This window comes from Venturia canescens, chromosome 4 (genome assembly GCF_019457755.1).
Source record: "Venturia canescens isolate UGA chromosome 4, ASM1945775v1, whole genome shotgun sequence".
Classification (NCBI taxonomy): domain Eukaryota; kingdom Metazoa; phylum Arthropoda; class Insecta; order Hymenoptera; family Ichneumonidae; genus Venturia; species Venturia canescens.
This window is the reverse complement of record NC_057424.1, coordinates 6,472,783-6,493,204: the sequence shown is the minus strand read 5'-3', so window position 1 is coordinate 6,493,204 and position 20,422 is coordinate 6,472,783. Positions and strand designations below refer to the sequence as shown.

Here is a 20,422-nt window from a genome sequence, read left to right as displayed (position 1 = left end):
TCCCCAGATGATGTGCGATCGTCTAGTTTTATTTACGAACCGCGCCTGAAAGTTCGGTGTTCGATCGCTGCGATTCATTGCTTTGGCGAACCAAAAAGAAAATTCAATTCCTCCGCCTTCATTACGAATTCGAATCACCAAATCCTCGATCTGCTTCTGAACTCAAACAGTTTTATTGCATTTACACTTTTGGAATACAATCGCAATCCAAGCAGTGAAGCCAAGGGTAGCACAAGAGCAGAATATTAATGAATTTAAAGTGGAAAAATGAATAAAATGAAGAACGAATGGGTGAGAAAATAATGATTTCATTAAACTTCCTTTTGTACGTGGGTGAGCAAATATAAGAAGAATAAATACTCTCGATGCCGATTGTTTTCTCACAAACGCACGTTCCCTCTGCACAGAGATTATCGAGCAGAGATAGATCTACGAGACTCTGCAGAGTCTAATCTCTCGAGCGCAGGACAAGAAAGAGGAGAATTCTCGGCCCCAGGCCATCGGCACTCCTTCGATAAGGTTGAGCTGGGTCGAACTTCCCTTGCGGTTGGTATTGAACACCAGTTCGTCTGGCAAACATATAAATACGTACGAACACACTCATATTCAAAAAGCCATAACCGGCAGGGGCGTAGCCGGTGTGTATGAACACGAAAAGCTAAGTGGATTAAGGTCCTTTGCTTCCCTCCGGAGTCTTCTGTGCAACTAGTTTTATCTTTGGGTACGTGTGGACACGAGAAACAAACCCCGAATCTGCGTGAGGCGTCGAAATTTTTTAAATTCGAGCGAGCTGCTGACTGAGCGAGTTCTACAACGACGCAAAAGCCACGGCGTAGTTGCCTGAGTCACTGAGAATCGGGCCCCTGGCGGGGATGACGGTTGAGGACGCGGAAAAGTAAAAAAAATGCAGTAAAAGTGATTTTTTTGAATTTCCGGACAAAAAAATCAAGTCAATGGAAGTGCATAGAGTTTGTATGTTTGTGAATAAAAAAAACCAACGCCTCGAATTCGTGGCTGAAGAATGAAACGCGCGATTCGAAAACGTCGCACATGGAAAGGCGTTGGCGGTGAGCGTCACCGAGCTCGAGTTGTCAAGCTTCCTATCAAACAGCGAAGGCTGCTTCCACAAGCTTTTCGAGCGTTCGATACACGCGTCTTCCAGCCGGGAGATTGTCGCGTTTTTGGTGGTTTTCGGGAGGCCTGCAGCGGGTGGCGCATGGACTAGACCTGCTCTGGGATGGATTCGGCGCAAGGACCATCCTCAAATTGCTCACTGTGACGCAAAACCACTATACACAAAGAAGCGTGAACACATACTTACAGACTCGGCTCCAGCCCCGCCCCCGAATCTCTATAAATTTCGTTGCTTCGCCGAAAAATGATGTAGAATTATTTGGAATCGGGGACCACACATCGAAGCCACTTTTCGCGACTCGGTGAAACTCGTTCGAATGAGAACGCCGCGATTGTTTGAGAAACTGCATGACAATCGTGAAAAATCCAGTCTCGGTACAACGCGGCATCAAAAATTGGCACACTTTCGTGCTACGTTTACCGGCTTTATACGTGTAATTTGTGTTCATTCGAACCTTCAAAGGGGCGGGTTTGAAAAAGTCTTGCGCGACGGTTTCGATCTATTTGAGTCATCGGTGCGCGCGGTATCTAGGCGGCTCAGAAACCATAGTATACCCTTAATGCCATTACAAACAGCTATACACACTGCATATAATAGACGAGGCGCTCTCTTAAGTCGCTATTTCACCACCTGACTCTCGCCGGTACAGCACACCACGTATATTTACATATTTCTATGTATATACTCGCTACATGTATAACGGAACATAAATTACGTTCTATTGGAGCGTAAAAGGCGATAGATGGCCAAAGAGAGGAAAAAATAGGAGCACACTGCACTATTTGGGCCTGTGAACAGATGGCAACGGGGCTACCGTGAAACGGTAGCCCCGTTGCGACCTTTCGTTTCGAATTGTTTTAAGGTAGATGGGTAAATATTCGCAATCAAGAGACGCGGTAGCGGCTCGACGCCAAGTATTAAAAGGAAAAACTGCAGCGCAAAAGAAAAGCCAGCGCGAGCCCTGCCGCTACTCTTATATACGCGAATATGCCGGTTTTATGACGTCACAGAATTTTCAAATGGCTCTCACAAATAAACCATTTCATAAAAGAACTTGAAAATACAAGATTACGCGATGACATTTTTAGTGGGAAAAAACGAATATGTACTGGATAGATTTGCAAAATTTGGGCGCTTTTTACCATGTGGTTAAGCAGCAAATTAATTATTGAATATCGAATTTTCTCTGAGACTTCTTCTCTGACTCTGCAGCACGCGAAAGTCGTAAGGACATGAAAAATTATTGAATTTTTTAAAAATACGTGATGGGAAATCATTCGAATTAGACGACAAATGGATGGGTAACGCGTTTGGCAACGCTGCGATGTTCACAAACGCGAGTTCAGTTCGAGCTTTCTGTCGCATATTTTGTCATTCGCGTTTGCATCGGCAGGTTTTTTTGTCAATTTTAACAAAACGACCGTTTTTAAACTGGTAAACTTTTTTATCGTTTAATTTTTCATTTTCCTCGTTAAATTTGTAAAGAAAACTGACAGCGTGACATCAAGCGGCAGCTGTTGCACCACGTCAGTCAAAATGAACTCTTCAAACGCTTTTGTTTATAATAAAATTGCATTAAAATGTTGGTTCTCTACCGATTATATTTCTAAAATAATAAAATTATTTTTTTAAAGCAAGTTTCGACTTTCGAAATGATCGAAAAATACAGTTGGTGCAAAGATCACGTGGCCGTCACCCATCCACCTTAAACGTGTGTTTAAATCTATGGGATATTTCAATCAAGAGACCGAATCTTTCGCGCGGTCCGGCATGAAAGCTCCTTCGCGCAGACGATGAAAGAAAACGTTTCTGTTTTCAGTGAAATTCTTCGGCCCGATGATCATCGAACGATAATCGAGCTAACATTCTATCGTAAAATTTATATTTGAGAACCTCTGGAAGGGGAATACGAAGATATCAAATAATTTGACCCTGCGTGAGCGGGCGGCTTCGTGGTCGGGTGTAACGATAGTGGCAAATGAATTCAAGTGGGTCCGCAATCCACATTGAATCCTCTATAAACTTGCAAAACGAACGGGACCGCATAAGTGGAGTAAATATGTGGATGCTCGTCACGAGAGCATGGTCCTTTGACTTTCATTTTTGAGAACCCCTGCAAGAGGATACGGAGCACGTGTTTTTGCGGTGACGTCAGCCCATGCTTTGGCGAAATTCCCTCCTCCTTCTCGAGAGTAAACGAGATGTGACTCTATTTTTTTATCATAGCCTCCAGCTGCTGTTTCTTCACGTGTTACACTCACTTTTTGTCCGTCAGGTCATTCAGCCCTCGGAGATAAATGGATGAATAACGATAAGCAGAGTTCTGCGTCGACGAAAATCAATTTTTATTGATTTAAATCCTTCGCATGAGGGGAACTCGATCCGTTATTAAACATTTCGATGGCGACTCCGCAGCAGCGATCATTATATAGCTGCGAAAATTAAAGAGAAAAAGTACGCGCCGATAGGGGAAAACTCACCGCCGCAACGCTCCTCAATCCCCACAAACCTTTCTCCACGTTTTCTTATTCCGCGCTCCCTCTAACAATAAAGCTCGTGATCGATGATATACGAATCGTATTTGTACGAGAGAGCGCAGGGCAACGTCAGAAACAGAATCCGAGAATAGAGGCGGTATAATACCGGAAGAATACTGTGTCACCGAGTCACTTTCTCCGCGCTCTCGTCCTATCTATTTCCGAGCGTAACCCCCCGTCCCTCCTCTTCCTCGGCTTCGTCACGCCGGCAAACTCTTCATCTCTGAATATTTTCCTCTCTATTTCTCTCCTCGTTGTGCACCGTGAGAAATTGAGAGGGCAGAAGAGAGAAAGAGCATCCGTTCACTCCGCTGTATATACGAACGACCAAGTTTCAACGTCCAGTGCAACGAGCTCTGCGCGAAAAACATGCTCTGCGGTAAAGCACTCGTCACAATAGCAATGAGGTAATAACGCTCACCGGGTGCAACGCCATCGTAATGATAACGCGTATATACGCTTTTCTCATTATACATTTATAGCTCTGGCCGGCCTATGTGGAAAATAAACAACTTTATTAAATCTACTCCGCAAATGCAACTCTTTACAGCGCACCAGAAACGCTACTTTTCAAAAAAAGCAAAAACTCTTTCGTGATCCTCGCAGAGAAAGCTAGAGAGATTGATGGATCGATTCGAGTTTATTAGGCCTCGGAAAGCATCCCATTAGCACGTGTGATAACAATTTTTTTTTCAAACAATGAGGTACACCGTGATGGTAATAAAGATAAGGGGATTAACGAGAAGAAGAAAAAAATTCAGATTATAAAGGTCATCGATGTAAAGTAAAATAAAAATAATGGAATTTAGACAAAAGTACGTTAGCAAAATGCAAAAGTAATAGGACTAATGATAGAAATAATAATGAACAATGATATTAAAAAAATTAAAAAATAATTTAGAAAATTTTTTAAAAAGCGAGAGAGAACGAGGGATACTTTTTGCCACTGCATTTTCTTCACTCGATGAATAACATTGCTGTGCACCGAAACATGAATCAGGAGCACGATGACACACGCCCGTTGTACACATTGAAGACAAAGCGCGTTGTTTGTCGAGCAAAATCTCCTTAGTTGAACGAAGGCCAGTGGATTCGACGAGATACTTTTTGGAAAGACAAATAATTCGGTTTCTTGTAAAAAGAAAAAAGTTGAATCGACTAAATTTTCGTTCAATATATTTTGTCCGATGAACCAAAAGTTTTTTATCAATTGTTGATCGGTTTTGAGCTTTCGTAAAAATTGTTGAACGCTAAAGAACACGCTTCGGAGCTCGCAGAATTGTTTTCTCGCAAAACGAGCCTCGAAATTCCGAGCTGAAGCAAAAGTGTCCCGGAACTTGGCGAGCACGTCGAATGAGGAAACGTGAAAAGAGTGTTAAGCGATCGAGTTCGATACTGAAAAGTTAAATGACGTGAAAAAAACGCGAGGATTCTCGTCCTCCAGGATTTTTATTCGCGGCAACAGAGTCTGTGAATGACAATTTTATCGAAAATTGGATTCCATTCTGCTCCGCGAGAATTGGCCTACATCAGCTCCCAGGAACTACGCTTGTGACAAACAAAAACTCGGAAATGCGTGTCACTGGCATTGAATCTCGTTCATTCAGTAGTAGCGCTCTTATCGGGACATTGCACCACTGATAACGCTTATCAAACGTGAATATTCTTCACCAGCATTGTTTACATTCACCTACGCAGCATAATGTACGTAATAGAAGCGGAGATCGCTTCTGTTCGGCGAGATAACTAGAAAATAAGCGACAGACGATTTGAGCGAATTTTAGCGCTTGCCGAAGCGATAAAATCCGAGGCACGGGTGATGTGATTTAACGAAACCCGCACAATTTCGTCATCGTTTCACCAGTGAGAAAAAAACTCTGGATTCGTGCTCAATAAGACGATAATCCGAGTTTCGGTGGCCGGTACGATGGCAGAAGGTTGGGTGATGAAAAAATTGGATTTTTCTTCACATTCGACGAAGCAGAAGCTGTCACAGAAGCAAAACAGTCGTGAAAATGAGCTTCTATTTCTGAGAGATCGGTGAAAGGAGACGGCGGGTCGTACAGACCCGGATAGACACGGAACTCAAAGTTTTTAGAGTGCTGAGCTCCCCGTTACAAAGCCGAGGAGAAAAAAAGAGGCGAAATTTAATAACCGGATCGATAATTGAGAGTTCGTAAAGCAGGATAAAGCGACGTTGATCGTGAGTCGTAGGAGAGCCTCGGTGGAATGCTCTTTCTGTTTCGAGCGTGGAAGGGGCAAGAAAGAAAGGTTCGAGCAATATAATTTCTTATAAAACGTTTCGCGATCACAAAGAGTGAGCGAGAGAAAGAGGCAAGCGAGCGAGTCAGAGACACACGCCGTTACGGAAGTTGCTCAATGAGAAACAATAAAGGCGGCAGCCCAACAACGTTAAATAGACGAGAGAGACGGAAGGAGAGCGAGCAAGCGCGCGATGTCTTTATTCGACAAGAGCATTATTCGAGTACTTTTATAGCGAGTTAACTCGAACGCCTTTGCGATTATGTTGCATGTACACGAACGTTCAATATCGCAAGTTTTACGGCGCTCGATCGAATCGAAAGAGCGACGTTGTCTTTCGTCAATTTCATACGCACATATATCTGCATTAGCCAGAAACATACGTTCCAACGTTTAGCCCGCGATCCATCCGAGACACGCGCCATTATTAATGAGACCCGGCTGCGTAAGCTTTAACGTTAATATGCGACGAGGCGATGCCGAGCGAGCAAGGCGAGAAATAAAAATAATAAGAAAAAGTGTAAAGCGCAATATCTTATCGCTGCGCTTACGGAGCAGTCAGCGTTTCGTATCACCGACGAGAAATTTTCGCAGGATTTTTTAACAATTAAAATATCGAACGACGCAGCGAGTTATTAATTCGATGCAAGAAAACTCATGCGTACAGTCGACCGATGGTTATTGTCTGCCTTATTCTGCTACCAAGAAGTAGATTGAAAGCAACTGAGCTTTTATATTCTCCAAGCGAAGTCGATTCGTTTGGAAAGAAAATGAAACTCGATTCTCAATCACGCACTTCGAACTTCGCGAAAGCTTCGCTAAACTAGAACGGTATCTCTTTTGCGGGACAGGCGGCACGTGAATTTAGTTTCTGGTTTTCAATTTACATGAAAAAATGAAAACCTAGATGAAACTTAGATGAAAAAATAACTATTTCAACGATCGTGTTCCTAATTTTGGCGAAAAAAGCTTCTCGTTTTATATTTTTCAAAATATGAAACATTCGCTTCGACAGCAGCAATGCAGGGTCATTATGGTTTCAGCTTTTGACTGTTGGCTCCTCTGCTCAGGCTCGAGGGCAAGCTGCTGTAAGTCGCACTGTTTATATATACAGCTATACGAGAGTGCGTCGATCGATGCGACGTTGCCGCGTTTGAAGCTGCTGATCCGCCAGAAAAGAGAGATAAATTTCGCGGGAGTTGTCTTGACAGTTGGTTCATTTACTAGTGTTCGTTTCATCAAAAAGTGCCTTTTTAACGGCACTTTTTCAATGTTTTTTTCGCCCTTTTTTACGCTTTTCCATAAGATCCAACGTAAAAAAGCCATTCAATTATCTCAGAAACGGTGCGATCGAACCCGTTAAAATTCCGCGAGCAAATAGTTCACGCACACTTTCGAACGTATCTACCAATGTACACGAAAATCCCTCTTTTTGATATATGGTATCGTTCCACCTTAAGGGGTTTCGGTACATTCGATACAATTTTTTCATGTTAAGCCATGTTGAGAACAACAAATTTCAAAAAGTTCAGAATTCTATAAAATTTCGTGATCACAGTCTTTAATATCAAACTCGACGATACATAGTTTTTTTAGATTTTTCTTCTGCACAGTTATCGAGTAATTAAACACGAAAGATCACGTGTTTAAGCATGGCGTTTCATCATGTAGAAGTAAACACACATTCCGGGTATATGAACTCTGCTTCAATGCTTAATACTCGATAACAATGTAGAAGAAAATATCGAAGAAAAAATTGTGCTTTTGCACTTCACGTTGAAGAACGTTATCACCAAACTTTGTCAATTTCTCAACATTTATTAACATGTACCGAAACTCCTTAAGAAACGAGACGAACGAGAGATAAACGTCGATGGTAAAGAACCAATAAATTCATCGTCGCACCATCCCTAAACGTTGTTCCGAAGCGTCCAATGCTTTTAACGAATTTCATTCTTTCGATTAAATATACTCACTTAACTGCCCTATTTGTTCCAAGTGCCAGACGTAATACTGGAAAAAAATGAAGTGGCTCTCGGCGATTTCACGGAAACGAAGAAACCACGCGCGTACTGACGGAAATTAACGATATGCTCGGTCTTCCCTTTCTCCCTTTGTCGCCCCTCCCCCCTCCTTCCCTCTTGCCCTACATATCACTCTGTTTTTTATTCTTGTCTCGCTCCTTGGACGCACCGAGCTTCGAGAGATAAGACGCTCGTAACTGGTGCATGATTCAGGCCAGATAATCATGGACATGGAAAAATGAAGAGCCTCCGCGCGAGGCGGGCTTTCCACACAACGAAGCTTTGACTCATCGAGCAACACTTTTCAACGAAACTCATTGTTTTTTTTCTTATTTTTTTTTCTAAAAGAACACGCGTCTCCACGATTTTATACGTGCGAGTTAAAAATATTTTTTCTTTCCTTTAAATCATTTCCCGAGCGAAGAAAGAGGGGAGGGATAAAGCGAGGAATGGAGCGTCGCGAATAGCGAGGATCGAATGAAACGCGCCCGGCTTTCGTCTGGCTTCCATTCGTTCGAGTCGACCTTTAAAACTTGCTGGAAAAGCCGAAGGCGACGCGCGGCTTCCTAGAGCAATATGGCAACGATTGCTCTGTTGTTCTCCGTACGGATCGATCTAGAAATTGTATCGCGAAGCTCGGATACAAAAGCCCTCACTTTTGTCGAGCGACCGGAACAATAAAATTCAAATATCGCATCGAACAAGAGCGGAGAATTGGAAAATGCCAAAGGGAAATACGCCCTCTGAAAGGCGGAGAGGAGCGATTGAATCCTGGCTCGATGCAGCTTCCTTATTGCTGCGAACGCGATAAAAAAGTTTCCCCAAATTTGCAAAGGAAATCTGAAACTTTCGAACTACCCGGTGCTACTCGGCCTCCGCCAACTAAAATAACATCGTTCACCGACATTTTTTCGTCGCAGGCAAACGGAGCTGGGGAAAACTTTCTTTTTAACGAGAATCCATTTTTTTTCCAATCTCCCAACGAGATTTCGCATCACCTATAATTTCAAACGAATCAGTTATCATTGATACGGCAACTCGTTGTTCGCTGTTCTGCCCTTCACTATAGCCACGAGTCTTACTCGCGAGCCGTTGTCACTTTTATCTGGTATGAATATATACAGGTATTTGTAAATACTAATCGACCCAGAATTTATTCTGGAAAGTTAGTTCATTGATGATAGTGAAATAAAATGACACGTTGAGTTTTAATGAAAATACGACCGTCCATGGCTCTGTGGGAAAAGTGTCTGTAGAGGAATAAAATATTTGGACAAATCTTTTGAACGATTTTCAAGCAACTATTGCGCTGCTCCAGTTCTAGGTGGTAAAAGAGGAATCGAAGTACGAAATCCAAGTAACCGGTGTTTCGAATTGCAGATTCGAAATATGATGAAACAAGAGAGCGGAGAGACGTGCCCGAAAGATCGTATTTTTGGGTGACCAAATTGGTTCGATTTTTACTCCCTAATTAAAAATATAATCGCTTTAAATTAATGACAGAGTGTTTAATTCAAAATTGTAAAAACATTTTTTCAACTCATCTTTTGGCGAATGAAATTACAAGCCATTAATTAATCGGGGATCCAGCATCTCTGACTGAACTCGAAATTTTATTTGTCCCTTGGTTAAAATACCATAGTTTTTTATGTCAAAAATCGCATTAGAGAGCGCCAAGAGAAAACATAAAGGGAAATGGGTCAAGATAAAAGTGTTAATAAAAAGACAGAAGGCTGCGTGACAGGAATGGCTCAAGCCAAGATGAAACAAAATGCTGAAATAAGTAAATGTGAGGTTATACGAGTGCTCATTACCAATTTCGTTAAATCTTTAAGGTGTTATATCTTTATTACTGATAAGACAATCGTCTCGAATTTTTTCCCAAACTTTCATTTCATACTTCATTGTTGTTGTGTACTTTTTCGTAAACTTCGTAGTAAGAACCGTTCATTCGTCATATTTTTCTTCATATTTAAGCACGTTCATCTCAATAAACAATAAGACAAACCCTTCAAAATTGGACACTCGTGTCAGTCGACTACCCATTTAAACTCTGAGTAAACTTCAAGACTATCTTAAGAAAATGGTTTCGTGCATGAAGTACTTTAATCGATGGAGTTAGTATCGAATTTCGAGAGAAAAAAAAAAACTAAGTATGTTCGAGAATTTCCAGTGGTACAGGGAGCCAAGAAAAAAAGCGAGAGTTTGGTATGAACAGCTTGAATCGTCATCGCCAGGGTATAAGTTTGCGGGGTTGGAATGTGTGTAAACAGAAATAGTAGAGATCGGTGGCTTTGGCACGCGTCAGGGAGTCTCCGGAGCGAAATTGTACATCCGAATATTCGAATGGCGAAAGATTCGTCCCGGGACTAAAATAATTTCGATTTTCGTGCTCTTATCCGTGAGAACATAAGAGAAGAATTAAGAGAACGTAAAAAATAACTGGACTCTAGAGTTTATGAATTTCGTCAGTTTTTTTTCTTCGCGAATAAAACGACCTGACTGATCCTCCCGAGTAATTTACCGTTGTCTATATCATACACGGGCGACTATCGCACAACATTTTTCAAAGTATTTGTAGCTCGAAAAAAACGCTCGAGGAAAACAACGCTTTACACGTTCCGTGACTGGGGCAAAACGGGATACCTAAGGAAATATTGAACTTTTCCGAAGTTTGGGAAGCTCTGTCTATTTTTTACTCCCAAAAACTAATAAATGTACTGGAATTCTTTTCAATTTTCAAAAAAATAAATTCCCAGGCAAAACAGGGTACCCCTCAAAAACTCATGAAATTTTTTTTTACTATGATTTTAATACAATTCACCTTGGGTGCATTTTGCACCCGTAATCGAGTGCTTCCGACTTACCGCTGTAAGCGTTGAAAGCGATCTCAGCGCTTACAGCGCTCAAACGTAAGTCGAGCGCAGGCTGTGAGCGCTCTCAGCGCTTACAACGCTCTAACGTACGTCGAAGGCACCCTCTGTAATTCAATTCAAAATTAATTATATGAATAATAACCAAGATTGCCAATATTTATTTTGTAAAAATTTGTATTCTTTGTCAGCTGGATCATGGATTCAGTGCCAAAATTTTGCGGAGTGGGCACATGATTCGTGTGCAGGTGTAACCACACATGATGGTCCGCAAAGATATACAAATACTTTTTGTATATCTGTGCAAAAACGTTTTCACTTTGAAAGTGATGTAAAAAAAGAGAATTTGAAAAATGCGAATTTTTTGAAAAAAAAAAAAAATCAAAATCCAAAAAAAAACAAGATAGTTTGGAAAAAATATGTTTCACGTTCTTTTCGGACAAGTATAAAAATTGAAAAAAAAAAAAAAACAAAACAAAACAAAACGACAAAAAAATTTCTCTCATTTTTCGGGTATGCCGTTTTGCCCCGGTCTCCCCTTTATATATAAAATTAACATATGCCTACATGAAAGTGTACATCTATATATTCTCGCGATTCCCGGTCCTCCAAATTTAGAATTCTCCCACTTTTCCTCTCAGCTATGCGATCGTTCGGCCGACAGTGTGAGCTCAGCACACTCTCAATTCTAAGCTCCTCGTCTTTCTCAATCTTCTCTCTTGCTCTCTTCCAGCATCCCAAAGCGTTTGTGATCACGCTTCTCTCCGAGCGGCAGTTCGTCACGGCATTTAATTCTTGGCAAATGATTGGAAAAGCTGGGTGTCTGCGTGTGTGAGCAGTCTCCACGGTGGTTTCTCGAGTCAGCAGGAAACGGACGCGAGATTATGAGACGAGATTCATAGAATATTCGAAGAAAATCAAACGGGAGCCCTTCGGGAAGCGGTGAATTGGTGAGTCATTCATCCGAGAGTGAAATCAACGAAATAAATCACTCACCAAATGCCTGGAATTCATATTCAATTTGTCGGATTAATTCCAACTTTTGTGATTTGCTTTGGTCACAGTTAACCAGCTTCGAACGAGCTTCGAACGAGGCTCGAGAGTTCCCGTTACTTTTTTTTCCGAGTTTTCCCAATCTTCTCCGTGACGATCGTATTTTATTTGTTATGGGCTCTTGAGCGAATAATCCTCGGGAAAACGCTGAGATAAAAACGCTCCGTTTTTTTGGCGAGCTTTCAACGCTTCGCTGTACAAAAATAGACGAGAAAACGACTTTTTTCATTCGATATTCTTACAGCGAGTGCGAGATTGTAAGGCTCCTGGAACGCTGCGAAAAAGCCAAGGGAATTCTCACAATCAGCTCTTGAGAACCCCAAAAATAATTGGGCGTTTAACGCCGAAGTTTCAATGAAAACTCTCGTCAGGATTATTTTTTTTCCTGGATCGTCAAGCGACCGTTTGAGGGACAAAAATAGAGAAAATTCCTCGCGCTTCGTTCAACTTCAGATTTTTCAAACGTCACGAATTACGTTTGTTGAATCGCCGTATGAGAATGAGGCAAGAAAAGGAGCACGAAGGCGATTAAGTTTTTCGAGTAATTCCGCGATTCCAGTGGTTATTGATACAAGCGTTGGTGTGTGTGGGTACGAGTGTGTGTGAGGAAGAAAACCGGTGAATTTCTCACACGCAAAGCGCGAGAAACATCGCGAGGTTCGCAGTGGTGTCTGGCATACCTCTTTCTTTGCGTCTGGCAGGTCTTTCTCCCTCTTCCGCTGTGTTTCCTTGGGTTAGCGATAGATTTGGCCCCCACGAAACGTTCGATGCGTCACTGAATTCTCCAGACACTGTTGCCTCGCGTTTTCTTTCTCTCTCGTCGCGAGTGTTATTGCCGATACATGCGAGACCGAAGTGAAGAGAAAAAACGTCTCACGGCTGATAAGCTTTGCGAATAATCGTACAAAATCACCAACCGATGCGCGAACCGTTTCTGTTTATTTTCGCATTGAAAAAAAAACTCTTTCTCCCAACGGAATAATCCGCGTATCCACGCCCAAATTTTCGCACTTTCGTTAATTCGATGAAATTTCAGCGTCTCGTATATACGAACAATAAACTACAAAAAACGAAGAATCAAATCCCCGTTGAATTTTCATACACTACCAGCCGAGATCCCGACGAATCCGATCAAGAAACACAATTTATTTATTTCAACGAACAAGAATACGAAAAGCTCTCGCGGACTCCGATCGAAACAGCCCAGCGTGCGTAAACCGACTGGCGAAACTCGCTTTTGCCGGGTTCAGGATGACTACGAGGACGAGGAGGGCAGGGGGGAGGGGGGGGGGAGGGATGGAGAGAGCAGGGAGGAAAAGGTGAAACAGAAAGGGAGAGAGATAAAGAGGGGTTTGTGAGGGCGAGGGCGAACGAGGTTCCCCCCCAAGTGAGGAGAAGGACTCAGAGGGGCGAAGAGAGATCGATTCTCGTCGTCTGGCTCCGGTTTGTGTATTAAATCGCCATAGACGATGCAGCGACGCACTATCACAAAAACACACACACACGGAGAGAAAAAAAATAGTAAGAATTACTATGCCGCCGTAGTGTTGAGGTTCTATGTCGCCCATTTTGGACGATTTTACTAAAAATGTTGTAATTTTCGTGTTGCTTTCAAATGAAAATTTCTTAATTGCTTATTTTACAGTTGAGAATATTAAAATTCCAAAAGCTCGAGTACAAGTATCGCCGATTCGCCGAAATGTTTGAAAATTATTACTATTGTACGTGGCAGAATTTCATTGGCGCTTGTGCGTTTTGGTATCACGTATCAATCTTCGTCGAGTTCTCGCTTCACAAAAATGACTATGTATGCTCGTTAAATTAAGGTGGTTTCTCCACGAGACAGTTAAATTAGGAAATTATTTAAATTTGGCATACGTATTGTTTAACATATGAACGACACCTCTATAAAATTTTAACAAGTTTCACCATCCCGAACCTGAGATATATGTATTATAATTGAAGTTGACTCAATTAACATGTAACATATACAGACCATGCATAGGCAAACAGCACATTTATTAATTCTACCGCTAGTACTAAAATTAGGAAGTTTATAAAAAACGAGGAGGAGCTAGAGCAGGATATCACAGATATTGTAAAAAAAAATCAAGGCGATTGACCATCTAGTTTGACAAATATAGTCTCGAGAAGTACGAAGGTTTAGGCTGCATACGATATATTTTGCAAGCGAACAAGCGAATGTCGTCGTCTGTAAAGGCAAATTTTTCTGTGTGTTGAAGCGTAGCCTGGATATAGTTCCGTCAAAAAATTTACTCGCGATGTCAGATCAAAAATACTTTTAGAATAAATTTTACGAATGCAAATGATATTTGTACTATATTTGCTGGCACCGAGTACAAAGTTATTGATTACGATCCGAACGAATTATCAACCCTTTTAATATGCAGGCGGTACATAACTTTTGGTTGGGGCTGTCACAGGGGATCGACCTTAATAAATATTGCGATATAAAAGCCTACTCCTATGGCGAAGTAGTTTTTACGGGAATTCGGAGCTACGTCGATGTATTCGATGAGCGAAATAAAGAAAGAGACTGTTCGATCGAAATGAACAGTAAAATGGAAGGAACTTTCTTCCAAAATAATTGAACCACCGCGAATCGTTTTATTCAGAGAAAGTAAACTCGGTGAGCCTCGGGCCAGCAGACGACAAGTACATTGACAGCCCTGTCGTCTGCTGCTGGCCCGAGGCCGTTGTTGATGATTGAAAATCTGACAACAACTTCAGAACGTAGCACGGCAGCACAGCAGACATTTAAACAAAAGACGTTTCTCAGAAATTACAGTTGTTTTGTGCAGTTATCGTAAAATCATAGATAGCACATGTGCGAGATTTCACGTCATGCGTTGACGTTTGAGGTTATGATCCCCAAAAAAATGAAAATGGTTATTGAAAAGTGGAAGGAATCGATATTATTAATAACGTGACTAATCAGTGTTGAATAATAATAATAATGAGAAAAAAACGGTCGTTCATTATAATCTCTCGAACATTCTCTCCAAACAAAAATTTTATGTTGTGTAATTACATTAAAGAAAAAATATGCGTGGTTGTATGTAAATGAATTCAAATAAATTTTGGAAAACTTTGATCAAGTAAAACTGTCTAATTTGATATATTGTTGTCATATTTTCTTTTATTTAGTTTGTGACAAACTATTTAGTTTTATTTGTTTAGACATGTGTATTTATATTTCCTCATATAACATCTCTAAAGTTTGACAAAGTAATGAAGCAACATGTATATTGAATATTTCCAGACCATGTTTACGATTGGCATTATGGGTTGAAAAATTCATGTTTGTAAGTCTACGCATGATCATTTTTGGATGTGATCATTTTGTCTGCGTATAATCATGGAGACATACAAAATTACTGCATTTTGCTTGCTTCAACAGGCAGCGTATCTGTCACTTTTTCTTTTAAATGTGACATAATAAGTTTCAAAAGTGTGGTACAGGTAATTTTGAAGTGTTTTGCCCCATAGCACCAAAGTTAGCATTATTGATATGCAGCGAGTACTTATGAACTTTGATATTTCTGTATGGCAGGTGTGCTAATCTTTTCACTTAGATGAAACAATTTTGAGTTCTGTTCACTTTCAAGTATGCTGTCTGCTTTCCTTTTAGTTTTGGCAATTGACATGTGCACCAGGTATTAGCACTTCCTATTTTTGATGATGGAATATGGATGTATACAAATAATAAAAATGATAGATGCATTATAGAATTTGGATATGGATTATGAATAATAAATAATCAAAAATAATGATAAATGTTACAAAAAGTCAGCGATGGCCTATTTACGAATGACATAAGAAGTTATTTTTTCAAAATGCAATGGTCATATCAAAAAATAAGCAATTCTGTTGGTCTAGACGCGCTTGATAGTTTTGCTTTTGTCCGGTTGAACCGTGGTGGCTACATGCAGAGTTTAAAAATTTTGTGCACCGACGTGGGTGCGTCAACTTTTTATCTCTGGGTATGATAACACAAATAGAAAAGAATGCTTCAAAAAGTCATTTGAAGCACATTTTCTAATGGAATAAAATTGCTAGAATTAGAATTCAATATACATATCTGAAAATTGAAAATTCTGGTGGACTTGGCGAGCATTATATATATATTTTTCTCTCTCCTTCTGTCAAATTTTAAGGAAAAACAATCAAAAAATTCGTTTCATTGAAAAATCTTCATATCTTTTTTATTCATAATGATTTCATAAAAAAAATTGAAAACAAAATTTATAAATGAGGGGGGAAAATTCCACAATGATACAAAATATTCATAAACCTTACGAAAAATGATTTTAATCTCACAAAATTGTGGACACATTCGAAATCGTTGAAAAATTTAGGTGATCATTTCAAACATTCGAATAATATAACACTGTTATGAATTGCACAAAACTTAACGAAAATCATTGGACAAATTATTTTCAAACATGACAATAAAAACATTGGAAAACTTTCGAAAACCTTATTTAAAAATATTTTGTGTCGTTTAGAGCTACCACAGAAAAAAGATTTGATATCAAGCCGCAAAAATCCTCTCTCGGAGAAAAAAAAATTGAACAAGTACATTGATGATCGTCCGTTTTCGCATTATACCACAAAAAATGTAAACAAAAGTTCTCAAGCGTCGCAATGAAAATGATTTTAAACCGTGAAAAAATATCAAATATATTACAATCCTACAGCATTAGTGTATAATATTCTCCACTAGTATACTGATTATTCGTTTACATTTTACTGAATTCGTTTACATTTTTTATTTAATTAACTTTCTTGAAAATAACTTCCTCAATTTCCTCTGTACGCATATACTTATGATGCATCAGTTCTAAAAGGGCCCTGATTTTTATCTGAATAAACAATTCAATTAAAAAAAAATGGGCCGGACCAGTAGTTTTAACGCATATTTAAACATAATTTGTACCGATCTAAAATCGACGTCGAATATTGTGAATAATACCAGGGGATTCTGAAAGTCCGAGAAGAATCGATTTTCTCCCAAGTCTCTGCCACCATAGAGCCACCACAAATTACTATACCTTTGATGTGTTTTTTTTATTTATTATTTAAACGCTTCTTGAAACAATTTCATAACGTTAAAACTCAAAATTACTAATTAAACGCTTGTTCTCCGATCAATATCATAAATTTTAGTGCTGCACGTAACTTAAATGGTAACTTTTTTGATTCATAAGAGCTTTCTCAAGTTCCTGATGGCACCCGTAGGAATAAATATTCTGAATTATCATTAAATACTTGGCTTCGAATTGATATCATGAGTTTTAATGCTGGACGTAACTTAGATGGAAATTCTTTTCAATTGATTTTTTTTTATTTCTTACGTTTCATTAGAATTTTTTTAACACTTTAAAAAATAATTACAGATTTGTATTTTTTTGTGTTATATTTTTTCATGATTTTGTGAAACTTTTTTCGAATTTTTGTGTGGAAATTATTTACAGTTGGTTTAATAATTTTATGGAATTTTATTTCACATTTATCGTGATATGGTCTGGAAACAAGGGACCATCAATGTACTTGTCCCAACCTTTTTTTCCCTAGGGGTATAACTTTCTTGAATCTTCTCCACGGAAAGCTTTTCTACGTGCGATGAGCCGCAGTATTCTATCGAAATTCTCATTCCGTTTTGTACGCGTTCGGAATTGATTGAAAGGCGAGCAACTGGCGATCGAATCTGTTGTGAAACGAGGGTCAATCGAGTTGCCTCCGTTCGGAAAAGTCCGGCGAAATGCTCCTGCTCTTTGCGGATTAGCAAAGGCTTCTTCGTCGCCGCACGTAGTACGTCGACGCTCTCCCAAGAGACGCGTGTGCGTCCGCAGTTCGAACGGCGAGCGGAAAAGGAAAAGGAGATACGACGAGGAGCCGGTGCGAGCAGCTCGGAGGGTCTGAATCTATGAATCAGTCGGAGATTACTCACCTCGAAATCGCGTGTGTTCCGAGCTACTGAACGTCGGTCGGTCCACCAATGCTACCCTCGAGATCCGACAGCAGCAGTGGTCCCCAAAATGCACATGTACAAATGTCCGAAACGAGTGTTCGTGTCCTTGTAAACAGTCCTGTCTCTCTCTCGTAGCGACTTTACTTTCCTAAAGCGCGCAACTCGTCAACACCCCGTTTGGCAACAGCATAAATCAACTGATTAAATAAAAACTCGATTTACCGGGGACACCCAGAGAATCAAAGGGCTCGAGGACGCGGCACGCGATACGACCGTGTGGACACTCGGCGAGATACTGATGCGCGAAAGACCGCTCGTGCGTCGAGGCCGCGGGGGTGGCGTCGCGACTGGCTATATACACAGCGAGCGTATATATAACCACTCGAGTATCTTTATGTAGTACACACGGGAGCGTGGATATATATCTATGCGCTTTTAAATGCACAGGCCCATTGGTACGTCTGTATATGCGCTTTAGTGCATCCCAAAAGAAAGTGAAAAAGAAAACTGCGAGTAGAAGCGGCCGAGCACTCCGGCGTTACGGGTGTCTCGGTTCTGACTGAGCCAGCAGAACGTTCTCGCGGTCTTGTGCATGCCCAGGCTCTGTAATCCACGGGGCCTGCTCGCTCGCTGGCTCCCTGGCTGGCCGGCCGACTCCGCTGTCCTCTTCTTCCTTTGCTTTCCCGTGGATGAGGTCACGTATCGGGTGTAAACGTGAAAAGCTTCCCCGAAACTTTGATCACGAACCGCGAGCCTCCTTCCCCTCGGATTTGCGCCTTATTCGCGCTGAAATGGACTCAGATTTTTGCTTCGAGCGCGCGGACCTTCGGTGCTTAGTTTCGGAGAGAATTAAAGTTGACGAATTAACGCCCGCGGTTACGAGAGTGCGGTGACGAGGCGCGATTCATTATTTTAGTGTGGAAAAAAAATTGAATTTTTCTGTAAAAAAAATAATACTCGTTGCTCACAGTACAGTGGGAAACAAATTTGATTGAGAGACTTGAAAAATGTCGAGTTTTACTGAAATATTTAGCCCATACGCACGACGAAATATTTATTAAATTTTAGAAAATATTTAGATAATGATTCAAATTTATAGCCATTCGGATTAACGAAATTGACGGTTATGTGACGATATTTGGGCTACTTTAACGTCATGTTTTGTTGCTACAAAAATAATAATACATTTCAACAAATTTTCGGTTATATTGAACTGACCGGTATGATTCAATTTACAAAACATTTATCATTCTCAACAAAAACGTTTAGACATTTCAGTACTTGATATTCAAATAAATATATGATAACAGTGTATGTGCATTAAGGAAGTTGAGGCTGTACAGTCATTTTTTTACCCAAAAGTTATGACCTGTACCTTTCAAAAGTTAGGCCAGTTTACAGTTTGACAATGTTGCATACACTTTAAAGAAAAGTTGGGGAAAAAAAGACGAAAAACTGGTGAAAGCTCAATCGAAAACACGAACGGTGACGATCCTAGCCTCAAAAAACTGCACGGGAAACAGACTATTATTAATATAATCTCAGCAAATCTCCTAATAAATCTGAAAAAAATTGACATTGTTCAGCAAGCCTTGCTCATGTTGCCCAAAAAATTTCATATTTTTAGCATCATTTTTAACGGAGATATCACTGAATGTGTCTTGACTTCCATAAGATTACATGTTATTTGGCCCAAATTGTTATTGATTTTTCTCAGCAACAACGCTCCTAAACTGTCTGAAAATTTAACTGATTTTTTTTTTACACTTCACTTTATAAGATGCAATCGGTTTAAAAGCGATGACATAATTTTCATTCTAATGCCTCAACTTCCTTAAGTAGAAATAAACAAATGTTTCGAGTTCTTCGAACAAAATATTTGGTTTCACTCGTTTAGTTAATTTACATAAACAAATATTTAGTGATTTGTCGCAAGCGGATGTTAGTTGGATTAAGCAATAAAAATATCAACTACAGACATTTAGTTGCTACGAGGATTTTTTTTCCTCAGTGTAGAAACTTTTTTTGGAGTGTTTAGCAAATGTTGACTTCACGGTGAATTTCAGACACACGTTTCAGTGTGTGCTACGAAATTCGAAAACGAGTGATCGATACCTACCTTAGAGCAAAGACATTTTATCGTGATGTACCGTAAAATTGACCAAACGTTTTGTAAATTTTAGTTAACGTACCTTAAGTTTGAAAATTCCGCAAAGTATTGAAAATTTTACAGTGCGTTACTGGAATAAATATTTTTCGTTTAACTTGTTCCTGCAGTCAAATATATCCGGTTAATTTTACAGTGAATTTCACGCTAAATATTACCGTTTAATTCTCTCCGTGCATTCTCTTTTTCGGATCGACTCTGCGTACTCGATGCAACTTTACATATTCGAACCTGAATATCTCTCTCTCTTCAAAGGTTCGGATAACTTTTTTCCTTTCGGTTTTTCATTCAAGAGTTTTCTTTCCACGTTTTAGTTGCGTCGACGCCGAGTTTTGTGGACTTTTAAGGTATTTGGCTTGCGGAAAACGCGGTGGAA

At 40.1% G+C, this 20,422-nt stretch overlaps 1 protein-coding gene across 14 annotated transcripts in view; it reads right to left on the bottom strand.

Annotated features, from left to right (window-relative positions):
- Positions 1-18,423, bottom strand: part of LOC122409395 (xin actin-binding repeat-containing protein 2) — a 76,374-nt gene extending 57,951 nt beyond the window's left edge. For 5 of the 14 annotated variants that reach the window (XM_043416917.1, XM_043416922.1, XM_043416924.1 and 2 more), the window contains exon 1: positions 17,859-18,421. The gene's annotated coding sequence lies outside the window, so the exon portion shown is untranslated. Of the gene's footprint in view, positions 1-1,321; positions 1,369-12,564; positions 13,101-17,858 lie in introns of those variants that run through there. The other 9 variants (XM_043416926.1, XM_043416927.1, XM_043416928.1 and 6 more) reach the window with 6 other exon arrangements.
- Between the last annotated feature and the right edge of the window lie 1,999 nt (positions 18,424-20,422).